Source organism: Cicer arietinum, chromosome 6 (assembly GCF_000331145.2).
Source record: "Cicer arietinum cultivar CDC Frontier isolate Library 1 chromosome 6, Cicar.CDCFrontier_v2.0, whole genome shotgun sequence".
Classification (NCBI taxonomy): Eukaryota; Viridiplantae; Streptophyta; class Magnoliopsida; order Fabales; family Fabaceae; genus Cicer; species Cicer arietinum.
This window is the reverse complement of record NC_021165.2, coordinates 5,739,538-5,746,603: the sequence shown is the minus strand read 5'-3', so window position 1 is coordinate 5,746,603 and position 7,066 is coordinate 5,739,538.

Here is a 7,066-nt window from a genome sequence, read left to right as displayed (position 1 = left end):
TTGCCTCTGATTATCATCACTATCTTTTTATTATCTGCAATTGATTATCAACATTGCTTTTGGTCATTGTCTCTGGTCAAGAAATCATGCTTTTGATGTTTTTGGCTCTGGTCAAGTAAACATGTTTATAGTACTCGTGTTTCTGGTCAAAAAATTGTGATTTTGGTGTTCCTGTCTTTGGTCATGCTTATGATGTTCTTGCCTCTGGTCAAGAAGTCATGATTCTGATGATCTTGCCTCTAGTTAATAAATTATGCTTTGGATTGTTCTAATTCTTGTGTGCATCTGATCAATAACGTTTTGCTCTAATGAAACTAAAATCAAAATACTTATGTAAATCAATCAAAGTATTTTAATACGCTTGAAATGATATAAGGTTGAATATGTAACATCCTCTCGATGAGAGTTAGAATCCTCGAATCATACTTTGTGTTAAATCAAACACAAACTAGAAATCATGGAAATCAGTCAAAGTGTTTTCATACACTTGAACAGATATATGATTGAATATGTAACATCCTCTCAATGAGAGTTACAATCCTAAAAATAAACATTGTGTCAATTTAGACACAAACTTGAACTGATGTAAATCAACCCGCTAGTGGCAACAAACTCATGAACCTCAACAACAGTTTACTAGAATGTTGAAGAATGGTCCTGCGACACCAGTTTGGAGAAGCTGGACAAAAAATACGCAAAGTCCGAAGAGGCATAGTAAATAATACTTGTAAAGCATGGATAGGTTGGAAAATGAATACTCAAAGCCTGAAGAGGTAGAGTATATAATACTTATAAAGTCTGGAGAGGTTGGAGAAAAAATACACAAAGCCTGAAGAGGTAGAATAAATAATATTTGTATGCTATTGTTAAAATAGCGGATTGAGTCCTCGACGGTACTGAGGCAAAACATCTTTATAAAGGGAGAATTAAATGTAGCAACTATTGTGTTATGAACTAATATAAAAATATGTGTATTCTTCTTTCTCTATTTCCTTTATCTTAGTTCTTTATGATTCCACTTTATTTTCATTAAACTTGATTCATCACAGTAATTTGAATGTTTTGATAAAGAAAGTGTTTGTGCAAAGAAATCGAAGTATAATTTAAAAATGACATAACACAATTCAAATCCCTATTTGTTGTGTTTTCTAGTAACTTCAAAAGTTTTATATAAATAAAAAATATGTACCTACGTAATCTAGTAATTGATATTTACTTATATTTTTTTTTTTTTAAAGTTTATTATATGTTCATTTGAAATTATTTAATTAAGTATCAAATAGTTTTAAAATTTTATAAAAAATTTGTAGAGTGAATTTACTCAATAAGAACTATTTGATTTGACGGTTGGATTGATGAAATTTATTGTTGCTATCGAGTTATTAAGCGGAATATCTTATCACATAGTTACTCGTAAAGTCAACCAATTCAATCAAATCACAAGTCTTTCTCAGTGTGATGTATAGATATTTTTCCGCTTAGGGATGACAATGGGTATGGTTTGGGTAGGGTACTATAGTACTCGTCCTCATACCCGCGATATAAAATATACTCATATCCGTGCTCGTATTCTGTTGGGTATCAACTTTAATACCTGTACCCTTACCATCTGGGCACCTAAGTGCCCGCACCCATACCCATTACTCACGTTTTAACTAAAAAAATCGATAAACAAATGATATTGTTGTGATTAAATTTAAAAATTATCCAAACATCTTAACTCCAATCATAAAGTATTATAAACTCAAATATTTTTTAATTCAAAACATTTCAAATGAACACCCGTTACAATGCATATTCAAATATCCATAATAATATTTTATGAAGTTGCAAGTCATACGATAATATTATTCGAGATCTCTAAAAACAATTAATATAAAGTTGCAAGTATAATTATAAAGTCACGATTAATAAGACATAAATATTAGTCATAAAATCACAATTATTTACCTATTCATCGTAATCAGATAAATAAATAAATAATATATTTATATAAGTGCGGATGCGGGACGGGGTAGGTACTATAGTACCCGTACTCGCACCCATACCCGCTTAATTTTGTGGGTAATTACTCGTCCTCATGCCCATACCCATTATGCGGGTTTTTACCCTATCAATTGTAGATTTTTTTGCGGGTATCCACTGGATTTGGATGTAATTGTTATCCTTACTTCCGCTCATAATGAGTGTTATTTTAGAGAGAAAAAATAATCTCAAAATGAATATCATTCACGATTTTCAATGCAATTTTAATTATTTTTTCTGATAATATTATTATATACACAATTTTCAAAGTTGTATTTTATTTGTATATTGATAGTTGTAAAAAAATTCACTAATATTAATAAAATAATTTATTTATTTTTTAATTATTATATTTTATAATATGCTTAAAAAAATATTAATAAATAATGAAGAAATATACTTTAGGAGGTTAGGGGAGTGTGTGGTCCCTGGTCACATAGACCTTTGGAATAATGAGGCATGGGACTCACAAGCACAAGGAGTCAATGAGACACCATTGTGTTGGTAGAGAATTTGACAACATTGATTATCTCAAATTCCCACTCAACTAAATCACGTTGAATGCAAAGTTTTCTTAGTGAAAGTACGAAGGAGTTACATGGGAACATCCATGTGAGAGCTTGTATCAAAACAAACAACTAACATATTATTTTAATAATTCTTTTTATTTTTTCTTATTTTTTTTCTCTTATTTTATATTTCTATTTATTTGAATGAAGGAAAAATAGGAGAAAATTGTTAACAAAATATTATGAAATTACTAATTTATCAACAAAACATGATGAAGTTATATAATTTGTTTTGACACATTTACTCAACCGCATTAATTTTCATATATTTTTTCTATTAAATGTGTTTTATTTGATTTTATTAATATAATTTAGTTTGTTTAATTATTTTTATTATTTGTTATTTATTAAATTAATCATCTATTTTAAAAAATAAATAAATTATAATAGATTCCCGCATCCTCTCCTATGAGAGAAAAAAAATATTCAGATGATTGTATCTCAATATATATAAAAAAATATATTTTAATATAAATATATTGAAAAAAATTGAATTAAAAAGGAATATAAATGAAAAATAAATATCTTAGTGTTCTTATGGATTCATAAAAAAAATTGATATACTACTGTGTAAATCGTCTCTTTTTATTCATGACATGTTTACATACTATTGTGTAAATTGTCTCTTTTTATTCATGACATGTTTACATTGTTAAATAAACTTTTCATATGACATGTTTGCATTGTTAAATAAACTTTTGATTTGGAACAATTGTACGATATGGATTTTAAACCTCAATTTTTTTTACTTTTTCTCTATATGTGAGAAGTTGGTATTAGCCATCACAACTGAATGCGACGGTGATAGATTTTGCCTCCCCTATTTCACAGATGACTAATTAGAGAAAATATGCATCTGCCAATATTTTTTAGCAGGTGTAAAATTTAGACATCAATTTTCGTCTGTAAGTTTGGGTTTATCTGTTCACATTCACACTTATTTATATATATAAAATTATAAATTTAAAATCATATACATTATAATTAATATAATAAAATAATTGTTATTAAACAATAATAAAATTAAAAAATATATTTCTTTTATGAAAATTATATTATAATTTTTAATATTTAAAAAAATATGTAGTATATTGAATATGTACATGTAATAAAATTTAAAAAATATAATAATATTACTAGCAGAGATGCAAGTGGATATCAACACTTCAAACTTATCCCCACTCTCGAATTTAAATTTTGATAAAAACTCGCACTCGTGTCTGCACCCAATTAAAGCGGATTTTCTCACCCAAATCAATACGAGTTTAGATGGATACTTGTATGTACGAGTTATGTTGTTATCCTTAATTGATATTTAATATTTATCTATTAAATGTAAATATGTTATTAAATACAATATTTGGCGATATTGAAAAGTTTCTATTTTAAAAAATATAAAGTCGATTGTTTTAAAACATTTTTTATAATTTATTTACTTGTTTTACTTTATATTTAATTAAAATGAAATATTACATCACTATACATAGTAATTATTTGGGTCTTTAGTCCCCAATAGTATCAGAGATTTAATTTGTTAATACCACTTAAAAGTTAATTATGGTAATTTTTATTGTTAGCCTCTTAATTTTTATATTACTCATGTATAAATAAAATATCTTATATTCATTAATGATCGAGTGATCAATTAATTAAGTTAATAATGACATTTTCTCTATATTTTTCTTTCGTCCGTAATTTCTATCTGAAAATTGTAATAAATAGCACCTCAAATATTTTCACGATTTCAACCGTTTAAATTGACTATAAAAATCGTATTGGGCAAAGCTTTTAGTAACACCTAAAGTTTCTCTTTAACCTAAGATGATGATGCATTTTGTGAAATTAACCGAAAACTATTCATGGTTCATACAAACAAAATTGTGTTGCCATGCGAGTCATACCAATTATATATTTTCCTATTTTACATATTAAATAAACATAATCAACCTATTTTACATATTAAAACAACACACTCAACACAATCATAAATGTTAGCCTCCTTAACCATTTGGTTGATATATCAAAATTTAAATTAGAAACTAAACACTGTTGACATAATCGATAGATAATTATTATCAACGGGTATAAATATATATTACTATTTCGTTACTTTATTTTATATGTTGAATCAAAATGATATATATACTTTATTCATATTCGTGCGAGTTTCTGCTTAATTATAGATAAAAAAATATTACAACATATCAATTTTATCAATTTACTATCACATATGGTTATTTACAGGTACGAATAATATTATATATATCTCCATATCCATCAATTAACCAATAGTCAACATATTCATTTATTTTACACGCGAATATCCGTTAAACTACTTATCTCGTACTCGTCATACATTTTATTTCAGATATTCACATATATAAATTATTTTGTCATTCTTAATTGAGAGCAACAATTGACTAATGTTTTAGAAAGAAAAAAAAAATTAACACCACACCTTATTACAAATTTATTTAACTTATATCTATCTAATGTAAAATTATCCATTAACACTTAAACTCAACTCATTATAAATAAACTCTAATTCACTAAGTACTTTAATTCTCATATATATATATATATATATAAAGGGGCACGTGTGCAAATAGTGAGACCTAGTAATTAAATAAGTTTCGAATGGTATAATTGTGCTTCGAAAGAGCCACTATCTTTAATTAGTTCAGATAACCTAAAAAGGATTAAGAGATTCTAGAAAAGGATAGCCACTTGTCTAAGGATTAAGGCTTTAAAAATGGTTAATTGTCCCACCTAATACACCCATAAACATAAACCAATGAATATAGAAACTTTATTACTAATAGAATAAGATAAAAGCGAATAATGTATTAACCTTTAGTTGAAACGCAGACATGTATGTAATATATCTAATCGTATAAACATTAATTTGACCAAAAGCTTGTTTTGAATTTTGTAGAAGGAAGTTTACGGTTATTATCGACTATGTTTGAAAGTGATAGAAATTCAACGTTCCGTGTGTTACGTCATAGTAGTACACATACTACTAAGAATAAAATAAAAATAAAAATAAAAATAAGAGGCATGTTGAGTGTTGACCGATTGAAATCATAGTGTGTCGTTTTCACGTAATGGAAAAAAAGAAGGTTCCGATTTGTGAACTAATTGAATCGTAGGCTTTTCAATTACCCGTCAGGAATGACAGCGCGAGCGACATCTTCTACTTCTCCTCACTTTCTTTCTTTCTACTTTTGACTTTTTTTTTTTTTCGGACGCTAATATAACTAGTACTGCTTCCGGGTTATTCTATAAATCAAAATACATTTTATTGTTTTTTTTTTAATTTTAAAGAATTTTGAAATTTTGAAAATATAATTTTTTATGAATAAATGTGAAACTTCTAAAATTTAATTTTTTTAAATAAAAATTAATGTATTTGATTTATTAATTTGTTTAATAAAAATTAATATAATTAATCTATTAATTTGATCACGAGAAATTGATATATTTAGTCATTATATATTCTATTAAGATGATCAACATATAAATGAATTGTGATTTTGATATACTATCTTTAAATAAGAACGAAATGGTTAATGTTTGCTTATGGATATATCTAATAATGTCAAATTGCTAGCTTATAGTCGATAATGTCAAATTGCTAGCTTATAGTGAATAGCTATAGTGTATAAATTCATATGACTGAAATCGAGTTGTTTGGAAGCAATCTTCTCGCGTATTTGTAATGTTTTTTTTGGATGTTACTTCAAGAAATTTTCTTGGATAAACTTATAATTAATATATTATATTTTTTCTTATTTATATCTTCATTATATTAGTTGAAAAAAATTTATCAGTTGGTTTAACTATTATTTTTATTAAACACTTCAAATTCAATTTGTTAAATTATCTCTTAACAGCTACTACATTTGTTCATAAATATAAAATTTTATATAAATTTTTCCTAAGATAAAGTGATAACTAAATTATTATACAACTATGAGATTGTATGTTCGAATCAAGACATAATTTCCAACTTATCAATATTAATATTTGATAGCTGAATTAAGTCTTAAAAATTTCTTTATCCCTTTTTATAGAGATTTATTTAAAAATTCCAATTGCATCAAATATTCATTATTATGTTACATATTTTTTCTACAACCGTAATAAATACTATTATGAAAAAACTAAGTTAATATATCTCTAATAATAAATTTGTAAAACAATATTGATTGTTAATGAATTAACCACGATCTAAATTCCATTAATTTAGTCAACTGAATTCTATATATATAGAAACAATTTATTATCAACTAATTTATTTAGTAACTACTGTAAATTTATTCCATGTACACCAACTTATCTGTATGCACTATCTTTTACCAAACAAGGTTTGCATTAAAAAAAAAAATTATGTCCCGATACATGAATAGTTTACAATATATAAATAATTAAAAATTGTTGTGTTTTATTCATTCTTAATTCATCATCAC